The sequence below is a fragment of the Phascolarctos cinereus genome, unplaced genomic scaffold (assembly GCF_003287225.1).
Source record: "Phascolarctos cinereus isolate Bilbo 61053 unplaced genomic scaffold, phaCin_HiC Scaffold_2;HRSCAF=192, whole genome shotgun sequence".
NCBI lineage: Eukaryota > Metazoa > Chordata > Mammalia > Diprotodontia > Phascolarctidae > Phascolarctos > Phascolarctos cinereus.
This window is the reverse complement of record NW_027555625.1, coordinates 47,146,802-47,161,959: the sequence shown is the minus strand read 5'-3', so window position 1 is coordinate 47,161,959 and position 15,158 is coordinate 47,146,802. Positions and strand designations below refer to the sequence as shown.

The following is a 15,158-nucleotide window of genomic DNA, read 5'->3' as shown; positions in this document are numbered from 1 at the left end:
GCCAGGACAATAGGTGATAAAGTGTGGGGATGAAATATCCCCAAATACTACACTGGATTGAAGTCTCTTCCATTTCTCATCCAATTCATAGTCCCTAGTGATTTTTGAGCTAAGTACTTTCATACATATACACATACTTTGATACACACATACACACATTCACACACATAAGCACATAGATATAGATTTCCATCTTGTTGAGGAGCAGTCAGTCAATCAGCATTTATTAAATGTCTACTGTGTGCCAGGCACTGTACTGAATGATGGGGATATAAAAAAAAGGCAAAAAAGAGTCCATAAACTCAATGAGAGCAAAATCTAGTCGGGGAAGACAGCAAGCAAACAAATACGTACAAACAAGCTATCTGCAGGGCAAATTGAAAATAAATAACACAGGTAAAGCACTAGAGTTAAGAGTGATTAGGAAACACTTTCTGTAGAAGGTGGGGTTTTAGCCAAGACATGAAGGAAGCCCGGAGAGGCAGCAGATAGAGAAGGAGAACATTCCAGGCATGGGGGACAGCCAGAGAAAGTGCCCATAGTCAAGAGATGGAAGGTCTTGTTCATGGAACAGAAAGGACAATGTCACGGGAGCAAAGAGTTTGTGGAGGAGAAGATGGGAGAGGTAGAGGCACCTAGGTTATGAAGGGCTTTGAACATCAAACAGAGGATTTTGGATCTGATCTTTAAGGTGATGGGGAGCCATTGGAGTTTATTAGAGTAGGAGGGTGACATGGTTGGACCTTCACTTTAGGAAAATCACTCTCGTAACTGAATGGGAGGGTGGACGAAAGCGGGGAGAGACCTGAGGCAGGCAGACCCCCCAGCAGCTATTGCAATAGTCCAGGTGTGAGGTGATGAGGGTCTGCACCAGAGTGGGGGCAGTATCAGATGAGAGAAGGGGGCATACAGGAGAAATGGTGCAAAGGTGAAATCAATAGTCCTTGAAACAGATGTGCCGGGTATGTCCTGTATCAGCTAACATAGAAATCTTGTTCTACTGTGCATACATATTACATATACATTATTTATCTGTTTATGTGTGTATATATGTATATATATACATACACACACACACACACACACACACACACACACACACACACAAGTTGGAGAGAGAGAAAGAGATTTGTGACATGAAGAATCCCTCCCTGACTTCCCTACTTTGGAGAACTAGATTTCTTTATGCTAGCTGGTCAGCAGAGAACATCTGGCCCATCTGTGCCTCTACAACATATCAACATTTTGCCTAATCTATGGACCATTCAGGCACTAGTATTCAGTGGCCTGTCAGTTTTCCATGTGTTTGTGCACGTCTGTGTTATTGGGCACAGACAGTGAACTTCTTTGGGACATTGGTTGAGGCATTCTTTTCTTTCTCTCATTTTGTTGAGTCGTTTCAGGAGGGTCTGACTCTATAACTCCATTTGGGGTTTTCTTGGCAAAGATACTGGAGTGGTTTGCCATTTCCTTCCCCAGCTCATTTCACACATGAGGAAACTGAGACCAATGGGGTTGAGTGACTTGCCCAGGGTCACATGGCTTCGTAAGGTCTGAGGTCAGATTTGATCGCAGGAAGATGAGTCTTCCTGAGTCCAGACCCAGTGCACTATCCACTGAGCCACCTAGCTGCCCACTGTGTCTGTACCGCTAATCTAATGAGGGCATTATTTTTGACCATAACAAAACTGTAACAGGTAAAGGACACAGTGGGAGTGAAGTGTTCATCTAATAAGTAAATTACTCTTCCAAGGGACCCTAGGTGTCTGAGGAGGTCATCCCCTAAGTAGGTCCCCATACTCTCTGCAGAATACAGTCCACTGGAATCAAAGTTGGAGGAAATGTCTACAGTCATCTTCAATCTCTCCCCACTTTTTGGTCCCCATAATCCCTTATACAAATTGTTGTTGAAATGAGGGAGGGTTTTGGTTTGGGGTTGGGTCTTTTTTTTTTTTTTTTGGACCACCCTGTGCTGAGCTCTATAAGACTTGATCCAATCCAGTCTAAATAAACTCTACTACATATGTGTTCTTCCCACAAAGACTGCAGACTTAAATGTTCCTTTTCTTCATTCTGATTCAGTGTTGCTTGTTCTGGAGCCCTAGGGAGGATAGTGAGATAACATATGGGCCCCAGATGATGCCAGAGAATCCTTGCTTCTGAGCCTCAGCAGTATGAGGCCATGCAAAGTCCAGGCGCAGCGGTCCTTCCTAGGCATGCCTAGAGCAACATCTGGGCAGTTAACTCAACCGGTACAGTGGGCGCTAAGTTCAGCAGCCGCCGCTGTCACTCTTGACTACAGGCGGCTTAAAGGGTCCCGAGTTCATTCTAGAGGGAGTCAGTGTTTCTGAAGTAAAGCTTCTGCCTCCCCTGCATCCCACTCCCAGAGGACTGAGTGTTCCCAACCCAGAGACAGTCACCAGTCACTTGCCTTGAATTAAGCTGTAGCTCTCTTCCAGCTGTTAGGATTCTGGATCATCTTTACTTCTTGGCCATAGCTGAAGAGAGGATGAACAGAAAGGGGAGAGGAATGTGTCAATAAGGAACCAGTAGCAGCTACATCTGCTGCTGGTTAGGTTCATTTGCAGTCACTCAGCTTTCTCTATAACCCTGTTAGAATTAGGTTTCGGGACCTTGTCAGGGGCATGGCCAGGCCCTGTTGGATTTTCTTCATCTGGGGCTCTACCCCTCCCCATCTTGCTGTAGGATTGCTTTCTCTTCACTTCTATTTTTGATGACGTGCACAACAATAAACTCATGTTTCCCCAGCATCTGCTGTGATGGAGCTTAATGCAGCCATGCCCATGGGGACTTGGAAAGAACAAGTATCCTCTTAGGTCCTAGGCCAAATTCCTTCACCCAAGCAGAAACATCAGTTCCGCTTGCTTTTACACTAGAGCTTCCTTCTGCTTCCCTGGAGCCCCCTCCTCGCCTCCTTCCACCTCCCCATCCTTCCTTGCTTTCCTGTGGCAGGGGTCTCCCATTTCATTCAGAAGGCAGGGTGTGCCTTTACTACTCCTATTTGTTTTCCCCCCTGCCTGTGGGAATCAGAGGTTTTTTTGGGGGGGAATTGAAAAAGCAAACATTTTGCCATAAAAAGAAATGACGAGGGCTATGGAAGGCCATCGAAACGATTCCCCAGGCTGTCTGTCTTTGAAAAGGGAATATCTGGCCAGGCCTATAGAACTCGCTGCCTCTGGAATTTACTTTATATTTTACTGTGTGCAGCACATCCTTGTGTATGAATTAAAGATTAAAGGCAGCTTAACCTGCATTTTGCTATATATCTCTATGTAGTGGAGGGTATGTGTACATGTCTATAAATATACGTGACATCTTTATATATGGGCGTAGACTTATGTGATCTCTGTAGACATACCCTGCCAGCTAGAGTTCCTGTTTGGCACTAGAAAGCCAGCCTGGCTCCAGCCAGCCCCTCCAGGTTTACTGCCCATAGCTTCCCCTTCACGCACTCTTTGGTTCAGCCAAGATGACCATCTTGCTGTTAATTTTTTATGTGAGATGGTCTGTCTCCAATCATAGCACCTTTGTGCTATCCAGAATGCCTAGAAGGCACCCCCCACCGCCCCCACCCTTACCTTCACCTATTAGGATCTCTAGCTTCTCTGGAGAGGCTCAGCCCTTTATCCTTTCCTCTCCTCATTGTTAGAGCCACCCTGCTCAATGTGTGTTAGCCCCTATCCCCACGCCCCATTTGGGCATCTAGGTGATGCATGAGATATAGTGCTAGCAAATTAATATTGAGTTTAATGAGCCATGCATCTCTCTGATAATATTGTAATGACTGCAAGTCATGAGATACCCTAATGGTCTGATGGAGAGGCAGTATAATATGGTGGGAAAAGCACTGGTTGGGAAGTCAAAGGATCTGAATTCAAATCTCTCTTCTAATACTATTTACATGACGTTGGGCAGGTTAACTAACTTCCCCAGACTTCCTTCTCTTTCATCTGTAGCATGGAGGAAGGGGGTTTGAGGATTGGGCTAGGTAGATTCTTAAATCCCTTCCACCCCTAAATCTTTGATCCTCTAAGCTAAAGACAGCCCAATATGGAATGAAGAAGCCTATAGTGGGCATGAGGAGGCCACCACAGATTATAGACAAGGAATTCCATGACTGGGAGTACAGTGGATGTCATCAAAGAAACATATGACTAGAAAAAGAGATAGACCAGTGAGATATCAAAAAAAAAAAGTTAGCTAGCCTATAAGTACCATTAACATTCATGAAATGTCAAGAGATCTAGAGGGACAGTTCCCAGCACATTGGGTGGATGCTTATGACAGATTTGCAAGCTGAAATGGACAGAAGGTCCATATGATGGACAGGCATGGATAAGTAGCAATCTTCATCTTGGAGATAGTGCCCACATTGTAGAGATTACAGATGCATAGAAAGGTTACAGTATCATCAGTTTATCACTATGGTCCAAAAAGCCAGATAATGTGAATTCTTGCCCGTGGAGTGCACTGGAAACTAAAATGATTGTGGGAATTTGGACCAGTACTCTGTCCAGAAATGACATCACTAGAAATGGACTCACCGTAAAGAAAATGGTTATAGCCCTATCACTCTGGTGGATACAACCAAAAGAATGATGAACTTGAAGTCAGAGGAGCTGAGATCCATATCCTGACTCTCACTTAATACGTGGGTGATGTTGGACAAGCCACTTCACCTCAGTAGGATTTGGTTTCATCATCTATAAAAATGAAAGGGTTGCACTAGATAATTTCTCAGGTCTCTTTTTAGCTCTCTCACCCAGCTAATTCAGTCTGGGATCTGTCTACTGCCGAAGAGAAAAAAAAAATGTAGCTGGGTCACCTTGACCGCCATTTCCAAGCTCCAAGTGACTTTGCTTTCTCACCTTCTTTGGGGGAGACTAGGAAAGCACTGCTCCACTGGGGCTATGAGCGGGTATGCATTGGGCACCAGCCCTGAGTACTCCCTGGAAACCACGATCCTAAATGGAATTGTTTGTGTGCCACTTTCCAACTTCCCCTGGAGCCAAGAGAGGGAGATTTACATTTCTCTGTCAATGTGCAACAGGTCCCAGTCATTTCCTCTCCTTTCAAAAAGATTCCAAATGAACATAAATCTCACTCCGGCTCTGACAGCCCCCAGTCATCTGTTTACCAAAATAAACTTTAAGCATACATTGAAAAATAATTCCTAGTGAAATATGCATCCCTGTGGCATTCAAGCCTGGTATTTAATGCCTTTTTTATGGTTAATAATGCATCAAAAGCATTCCCAGTCTGAAGCTGTCATTACATCACATACATGATGTGTGAGGCCCATTTCAATGACTAAAAAACTTGGAGTCAGTTTTTATTTTTTAAAAATACTAATATATAATTACAGTGGCCTGTTTCCCCCATCTGTATTTCCTTTTAATAAGGCTGTGGCTTGATGAGATCAATCCATTATAAGTACCTACAGAGGTCCTTGGCTTATATAGATAAAGAGACAGACTATAAAAACAACTGCAAAATCCCCTCATTAGAACAGCGTTTGGGCTTGTAGAGCTCTCTGCTTTTTTTATTTTATTTTATGCTATTTTATTTTAATAAAAATCACCCAAGATCACAGAAAGAAGCACAGCAAAGCCTAGTCCCTTGCAGGCTTGAAAAGTAGAAAATTACAATAAGATCACAGTTTCAATTTCTACAGTTGGACCTTAAAAAAAAAGAAAACAGAAAGGACCACTTCCTTTCTTTATCTTTCTTTCTTTTCTTTTTCTTTCTTTCTTTCTTTCTTTCTTTCTTTCTTTCTTTCTTTCTTTTCTTTTCTTTTCTTTCCTTCCTTTTCTTTTCTTTTTCTTTCTTTCCTTTCTTTCTTTCTTTCTTTCTTTCTTTCTTTCTTTCTTTCTTTCTTTCTTTCTTTCTTTCTTTCTTTTTTTGTAAATTGCAAAATATGCCTATAATCAAAGTGTGTTGAGGGTGGGAGGAGGGGCTCTGCTTGTATCTCTGACAAGTCACAAACCTAGTACTAGGAACATCTATCATTCCTAGTATTAAAATCTGTGAGGAATCCTTTTTATCCCATTCCTACGATGCCTAAAACTCTTATTCCACAGAGACATTCACATAGATTAGCAGTACCTTTGCAGTTTAGTTCTCAACCTAAATGTGAATTATTAATGTCCAAAGGAGACTTTCTTGCCATCCCTGGCTCATTGTTTCCAATGGGTTGCACTCTGCTTAGGACCTACCTACGCACCTATCTCTGCCTGCTAAATGTTATTTGATGTTCTTTGAAGACTGATACATGAGGCAAAATGCCCCAAGATTGAAGAGGAAAACTGACCTAGGGTCAGTTATGATCTCTCTGTGTTTCTGCTGATCTCTCTCTCTTTCTGTGTCTCTGTGTCTTTCTCCGTTTCCCTCTCTCTTCCTCCTTCCATCCTTTCTTCTCTCCTTCCTTCCCTCCATCCCTCTCTCTCACCTGAGAATGGAGCCAAAGGTACAACTGAAGGAGGAAGGACTTTCTGGAATTATGAGTTGCTGGTGATTGTTTTTTTCTCTGTTTCTTTCTTTCTTTTTTTAAAATTTCTTCTTTTAATCCCAAGAAACCTTTCTGAACCACAGAAACGCTGCTGAATTCACGTACTCAGTTATGTTTGGGAGAAGGGGGAGGGGATCAGCCATTCCTAGTCTAGGGTCCAGTTTTATCCATGGTCAAGATAAGTAAGATGAGCCCTAGGGGTCATGTCCCTCTGATATGGCGTCTCTTGTCTCTTGTTCCCCCTTTGAGACTTGATAATAGTTTTATTTGACTACTCCTGACAGAGCATTTGTGAGACTAAACTCATAGGGCTGGAGCTAGGAGCTGGATGCCTTTTTTTTTTTCCCTCAGGTCTCTTTAAGTCCTGAGTTTGTGGGCTTCCCAATGGGACTTATGCACTTCAAGTCCCATCCAGTTTTGCTTGCATCCCTTCCTGTAAAGGAACACACAACACCAAAGCAGGAGGGGTGGTTTGCAGTGCCCCTGGAGTCTGTGCATTTTGGGCAGCTTTGCTGGGGTGACTTATTCGCCATTCATCTTTCACTGCCCCTACATCTTCAATCTCGCTTTCCCGGCCCCCACCTCCCAACTGCTGACAGGTCTCACAATCTCAGAGTGAATGCTGCTGATCTTCCCCTTTCACCGACGGCTTAAGAAGTTGCCATGTGGTTGTGCTCTCCTTTGGACCCGTTTCATTTTTCTCCTTCTTCCCTCCCGCTTAGTGCAGTCCCTTTCTTGGTAGCCCTATTGTTTGGCTCCACGGTATTCTTAAAGTGTCAGACCAAATTTGTGTTTCCAACACTTGTACCTTTTGCTTTTTGCCTTATTTCTTTTTAATTGCCAGTGGCCCTAGCGACTCTAATTCCCGTGGAAAACATAAATGCATCCACAGGAAAAGGCGTGTACTGAGGAACAGAGACGCCCACAAACAGAAGCCAGTGTTTATACTTGTGTGTACAGAGATGCTCTCAAACACACAAATGCATACCATAAAGCTGGCTAATGTTGATGCAACCAGGTCAAAAATGCCAGGATATTGTGGGGGACCAGTCACTTAATGAACCCCTGTGGGACCAGACTTGGTTACTAACAATTTCTTGCCAACTCGTCAGGCCAGAGAATCATAGCCCTGGATGCTTCACTCCATCACGTCCCCACGTTGCCCCTTCTCCCTGCTCCACACAAATAAACCAATTATGGCAAAGGATATAAATAGGAAGCCTTTTCTGAAAATGTTCTTCAACCTTTTCTCCATCTCCTTTATGTAACCCCAATCAGCTGATTCACCAAAGCCTACACACACACACACACACACACACACACACACACACATACCCCCCCACCACCAGCACCAGCACCAGCGCCAGCACCTCCCCCCATCCCACTAAATCATCATTTCAAAATTCAAGGTCATAGTCATTTTTTAAAAAATTTACATTAATTTTATTTTTGTAAAACAAAGTAGGGGAAGGAAGAAAAAATCTACTCCTATCCCATTATTGAATTTTGCCAGCTAACTCATGCTCATACAATTGCTTTGAGATATAACACACTGCAGGTAACTATAATCCTATTTACCCTGCCAGATCATTCACCAGGCCTAGAGTCAGGAAGACCTGAGTTCAAAATAGGCCTCATACACATGTATGGCCTATATTGACTTGCTTGCCTTTTCAATGAGGGTGCATGGGGTGGGAGGAAGGGAGAAAATTTGGAATCCAAAGTTTTAAAAACACATGTTAAAAAAAAATGTTTCCACATGCAACTGGGAAATAAGAAATACAGGAAATGAGGTAGAGAAATCTATCCTGCCCTACAGGAAAATAGAAGGGGAAGGGGATAAGAGAAGGTGGGGAGAGATAGAAGGGAGGGCAGATTAGGGGAAGGGGTATTCAGAAAGCATGCCATCTTGGGGTGGGGGAGGGGCAAGATGGGGTGAAAATTTGGAACTCAAACTCTTGTGGAAGTAAATGTGGAAAACTAAAAATAAATTTATATTAAAAAAAAAACAAATAGGCCTCAGATACTTACTAGCTAAGTGATCCTGAGCAAGTCACTTAACTCTGCTTTCCATTTCCTTAGATTTAAAATGGAGATATCAATAGCACCTACTTCTCAGAGTTGTTATGAGGCTCAAAGGAGATAATACCTGAAAAGCTCTTAATGCAGTGCTTGGTTCATAGTAGGTGCTTAATAAATGCTAGCTCATTGACTGGTAACAGGTCAGTGTTGTATGTGTACACATGAAAAGACTCAAATGGATCGAGAATCTTTTTCATGTGGATATTCTCTCCAAAATCATAGATAGTAACCCATCTATGCCTGCCCATCCTATTTAACTATTGCCCAAGATCTCCCATAAGTCAGTCACAGGTGGCCTACCTGACCTACCAGGAGCCTTTCCCACAAGGATACCAGCATCTGGACTGTCCATCTATTATCCTTTGCTCTCACTCTGTGACCAGCCTATGTTCTTTTTTGATCACGTAGTTCTCTGATGATGTCCTATACTCCATTGTTGTGGTATATTTGTTAGCAGCAGAGCACTACAGTCTCCAAGGAATTAAGAATTCCTATCACTGAGAAGACAGTAGAAAAAAGTACATGGTAAATACAAGCAGATCACAATACGTAACATATAAAGAAGAAGCCTAGTGAAGGATTTCAACAGAGAAATGTATGTATACTCGCATGCACATAAAACTTAAATATAAACTCATAAAGTTGTAAATGACCATAGAGATCACCTACCTAGTCCAAATATACTCTTTTGCAAGTGGAGGAAACTACGCCCTAGAGAAGTGGTTTACCTTAGATGACGTGAATGACAAGCCAAGGATTAGAACACATCTTCTAACTTCAGGTCCCCTGTTCTTTCCAGCACTGTATACTATTTTCTTTACCAGGTTGCCTGCCTTAGGATACAAAGGGAAATAAATATATGTATAGTAAGGTTTAAAGAGTGCAAGTTGATGAATCAATCTTGTAAGTTACCCATCAATCTGTGACATAATTCATCCTGTTATTTAGTCTTTTTATCCTAAACTCTAGGGTACTGCAGGTACGCATTTGTATATTGCTTCATTATTTAATAAAATTTCAATGTGTTTTATCAACTAAGCTCAGATCCCCCATCAGTTTATCAAATATTATTTATTTATTAAACTGGAAAAAAATCTCCTTTCTAAACAGTAGTTACTCATATCTGTCTATATATTAAAATTTCTTAATCTCCTAGATTAAATATTCAAGTTACTGAGTATACAATTTAACAATGAAATTAACAATAAAGACAGATGATTATCTCCAATATTTCAGTTGTGAGAATGATTAAAAATTCTCATGGTAATAGTAGAAGACTTCTTACCTTCTGAGAACACAGTCCCATACTACATTCAGGATAATAAAGTCTCTTCATAAGAATTTTCTTCATGGTCTTCACTAGATAAAAGTTAAAATAGTAACATTAAGAAAAACTCTCCTTCTTTTTCTCTGTTTTCTCTCCAGGCATGGCAGGAAAACATCTTTAGCTTCTCTCAAGCCATCATTGTTATTAGTCTCTCCAAACTAACGGTTAAAACTGCCATTTTCACAGCATTCCATTTGGCTCATAAAGCTACAGTAACAGTAACTACAGCCTCTGTAGCAAAAACTTTTGAAAAAAGTATTATATTATATATGGCATGTTAGATGCAAATATTTTAAGACATTCCCAGTACTTTTAGGCCTATCGTATATCACCTAGACACCGTGATTGTGCTTATTAAAGATAGTCCAATCTTCTTCTGTAAGTTTGATGCTGGCATCCTGTCTAACCCAGAGAATTTGCAGGATTTTGCTAATTATCCAGGCAGACCACAAGTGCCAAAGACAAACCTTAGGTGACAGAGGGATAGGTGAATCAACTTTTTAGGAATCTATTTATTAAGGGAAACTCGTCTTACTCGTATTGATTTATAATGTATATCCAAACACCTTACTAATGGAGATCATAATAGAACATGAAGGAAACTATACCCATCATCATTTTTACTTTGTATACAAATACAAGTGAGAGGCAATGTGGTTGAGTGGCTAGAGAACAGGTCTAAAAGCCTGAAAGATCTAGGTTCAAGTCCTAATATATGTCAGAACACATATTGACTATGTTACCCTAGGAAAATCACCTAACCTCTCAGAGCTCTGGGAAACTTTCAAGACTCATAGGTTCCAGAGAAGATGTCAACCTGCATTGGTGGATAGAATTGCTCCATATGAGAGTTCCTTATCCCAATGAAATCACAGATCTAATCTCTATCTCTGTAAGTACAAGGAAATGTTGAAGATTGGATGCTGCTGGGGTTTTGGCACTCCGGGTTTTCAGGTCTGATTTTCAAACCAAATACCGATGTGTTCCATTAGCCAGATTGTGACCTGAGGCAATGGAAGAAAGGGAACACTGAGCATTCAAAATGACAGAGAGCTTTCATTTGTGAATGCTGTTGGAGGAGGATGGAAATGGACCTATTTTCTGAGGCCAGGGCAATTTTGCAAGCACTGCCCTGTATATAGACTGGCTTGGAATGGGCCCTGCCATTCCCCAGGAATGAAGAGTGATTGATGTCCCCTCATTACACTATTGTGGGAGATTATATTATGTAAAACTCTGAGCAGGACAATTTCTGATTCTCCATACATTCCAAACTGGAAGAGGTAGAGATGAAAAGTAAGAGATGGATCTGACCCAAATTATGCCACGGTGACGTAGGCTCATTTCTGGGGTAGTTACAATAGCCAGAGATTAGAAGGCTTAGTATCTATAGAGGATAATATTCCCACTGGGGAAGAATGTAAGGTGATAAATGGCTTTTGTGGTAATTAAACAGTAAAGGAAAGGTGAGGCTTCGGCACTCTAATGATATTCCATGTATAAGAACAACACTAACAAAAAACACTGTTAACCTAATCAAAAGACTTTTTCTTCTAATCCAGGATACGTACAATTGGCCGCTAGTTTATTTTGCTAGCGAATGCTCTATAACATCAGTTTTCAAAGTGTGGTCCAGGCACCCTGGAGGCACCAGGGGGAATCACCAAAGCCATTTTAGGGAGTCCACAAGGTCAAAACTATTTTCACCATAACACTAAGATATTTTAATTTTTAATATGATAAATATCAATAGCTATAACCCACACAGACAAAAGCCATTTGAGGGGATTCTCAATAATTTTTAAGAGTGTAAAGAGGTCCTGAGACCAAAGAGTTTGAAAGCTGCTATTCTATAGAAACATCTATGTGAACAGGATTTTGCAGATTATTTTCATAGTGACTAAGTGTGTCACATTTATGAGAAATAGAGTTTTTGCCCTGGTCTCTCATTTTCTAAAAGGGTTCTCTGAGATCATCTGGTTCAACCCCCTTATTTTTCTGTTGAAGAAAAGAAGGCCTAACAAAGTTAGGAGATTTGTCCTAGGTCACAAGGATAATAAATGTCAGTGTCTGGACTCATTTCAGAGCTTCAGGTTTCCAGAACAGAATTTTTTCCATCACACTATAGCTCCAGATAGTCCAGGCCTTTTAAACTCGAGATCCATGAACTCCGCAATAGGTAGGTGGACAGATTTCGAGGGGTCCATGGACTTGGATACAAAATAAAAATCTTTATTTTCCCCAACCTCTAAATGAAATATATTTTTTTAAATGTTAAACATATTATATTATTTTAAATCAGTTATTTATAACCTTGTTCTGAAATCAATTGATCAATCAGTAAACAATACCATATGCCAAGCATTGTGCTAAGCACAGGAAAAAGAAGTCCGTAGGCTCTACCAGGCTGCCGAAAGGTCCATGACATACAAAAATGTTAGGATTCTCTGCCCCAAAGCACTGGAATCAAAGTCGAGAAATCTAAGTTTTAGTCTTGTCTCTCTCACTAGCCAGACAACCTTGAGTAGACTCACTTAACCCCTTTAGATTTCTTTCCTCATCTGTAAAATCTAAATCTCAAATCTAGACCAGATAATCTCGCAGTGTCTTAGACTATGGCGGCTGGAAGCAACCTTGATGTCTATTTAGCCCAACATCTTCTCTGCTGTTCTTGTTTTTGAATAAACATCATCAAGAAACACAAATGTTTCAGTATAAAAAGAAGGAAAAAAATGAGGATTTTAAATGAAATTGTCACTTATTAGTATGGGTTTTTGTAAGTGTATATTGAACTGAACAAAGGAGTACAAAATTGCCCTGGTTTTTTTATCCTTTCTGTTTTTTTTATTTATTTAATATTTTAGCAATTTTCTTTTCTTTCTTTTTTTTTTTATTACTACTCACTAACTCCCACTTCCCTTCCCAGTAGAACAGCCCCTTTATGACTTTAATTAACTATGATCCATGTTTGAAAATATATGTTGCATTCTACACCTGCTGTCCATTGCCCTCTCTTCTCAGAGGTGGGAGGCTGGCTTCATCTGTCTGAAGTCATGGTTGTCACTGCTTTGGACAAGTCTGCGAAGTCTACTTGAGCTGTTCTCCTTTACAATACTATAGTCATTCTGTAAATTGTGTTCCTTGGCCCCTTTTTTTTCAGATGAAGAAACTAGAGGCCAGGGGGTAAAGTGATTTATGGCATATTACATTATATTTTCAATTGTTATGTTGTTTCAGCCATCTCTGACTCTCCATGACCCATTTGAGGTTTGCTTGACAGAGATATGGAAATGGTTTGCCATTTCCCTCTCCAGCTCCTTTTACAGGTGAGGAAACTGAGGTAAAGAAGGTTAAGTGACTTGCCCAGGATCACACAGCTAGTAGGTGTCTGAAGCCAGATTTGAGCTCTGTTTTTTCTAACTCCAGGCCTTGCACTCTGTCTACTGTGCCACCTAGCTGCCCCACAATGTTTTCATTACATTAGGGAAATTTATTTATTTATTTATTTTTATTTTTAGTTTACTTTTTTTGGCGAGGCAATCAGGGTTAAGTGAGTTACTCAGAGTTACACAGCTAGTAAGTGTTATGTGTCTGAAGCTGCATTTGAACTCAGGTCCTCCCGACGCCAAGGCCAGAGCTCTATCCACTGCACCACCTAGCTGCCCCAGGGAAATTAATTTAAAGTGATGTTGTGAATCCTTTTGTAAAGGGAAGAGCACTTTCATAAAGTCAATAACTCACTTTCTAATTTATCCATTTTCTGTTTTGTAATTCAGATTGTCTGTATGTTGGTTTTCCTTCAATGTGGGTATTTCTGTAATATACTCTCTCTTATTAGAGACTTTAAGATTCCTTTTGAGACCAAGAATGTGGATAACTATAATTCTATGAATTATAATAATATTATAATAATTATTTCATACATAATTGTTATAGAATCAATAATTATATATCATCTATACCAATAATTCTATGAATTAATTCTTGGATGGACGAAAGCCATCACTGATGAAAAGGTAAAGAAGGTGCCTGCTACATAGCGTGTTAGCGTGTATACATACATGTGTGTGTGAGGTTCTAATAATGTGCATATATGTACTGCCTCACTCCCCACATCTTTATGCTGACTCTTGCTCTCTTTCCCTGTGCACTATTGATAACCCTGTTATCCTTAGTGATATTCAGACAGCTGTATCCTCTAAAAATCATAATTAGGTCAACGCTGGAGTTACACATTGCTTGGGCACTGGAGCCTCCCATACAAACCAGCACTCAATTCCTGTTGGAGTCAGCATAAGGAAGCCATTGCCCACTCAAGCGTGCAGAGAGACAGGCTGAATGCTCTAGTGCATTCCAGCATGTCAATACCCCTGAATAAACTAATCAACCCATTTGCACCTTTATGAAAATGCATTTCAGAGTCAATGAAATCAATGTGGTGTAGGTAATTCGGGGGAAAGTTGGGTGGGAGAGGTGGAAGGGAGAAGAGAAAAATGAAGAGTTGTAAATAACATACCAGCCAAAGAATACTCATAGCATGATCATAAAGATGGCATCTCCCTTTTTTCCTTTTCCATCTTCAACTGAAATGGAAGTGATTGGGGAAAACATTCCCATCAACTAATAAAAATGGGTATTTGGTTTCTTGGCTATTCCCCTACTTCAATCTGGTGCAGTCAGCTGAGTTGGGGCCATGTATTCATGTGCCCAAAGCAAGGTTTGAAAATTGGGCCCATGATGAAATACTCCCTGATGGAGGTTTTGAGCCTTTTATGATAACAGATACCACTGTCGTATCACAAAATCAATACTGATATGCCATGGAAAGCAGAATTGTCCACAATTTTAAATGTACATTTACTATGCATGCATAAGTATATACACACACACACACATATGTATGTATAATGCATGTATAATATAAATTTTATAACATTTATAAATTTTAGATATTTATACTTATTTACATATTTATATATATTTACATTCATAAATATAGACATATATTTCCCTTATTGCCTCCTCTTGTGCCCTAGATATACCTTACTGAAAGAGAGAAAACCACTTATGAGATCACTGAAAAAATTTAGGTAGAAGATTTTAAAATATGAATTAAAGAAGTGTCAATGAGAAAGGAAAGGCACAGAAGCAGATTTAACAAGACTTAGCAACTAATAGGATGCTGGGTTGAAGAGGAAGGACAAAGGAGAAATCATGGAA

The 15,158-nt window shown here is 40.5% G+C and overlaps 1 long non-coding RNA gene across 1 annotated transcript; it reads right to left on the bottom strand.

Moving 5' to 3' along the window:
* Nucleotides 1-8,042: 8,042 nt before the first annotated feature.
* LOC144455586 (uncharacterized) lies at nucleotides 8,043-10,086 on the bottom strand. Its single transcript, XR_013484297.1, has 3 exons — nucleotides 9,897-10,086; nucleotides 9,340-9,444; nucleotides 8,043-9,108 (listed from the first exon to the last, which is right to left on the bottom strand). It is a non-coding gene; the product is annotated as an uncharacterized LOC144455586 (long non-coding RNA).
* Between the last annotated feature and the right edge of the window lie 5,072 nt (nucleotides 10,087-15,158).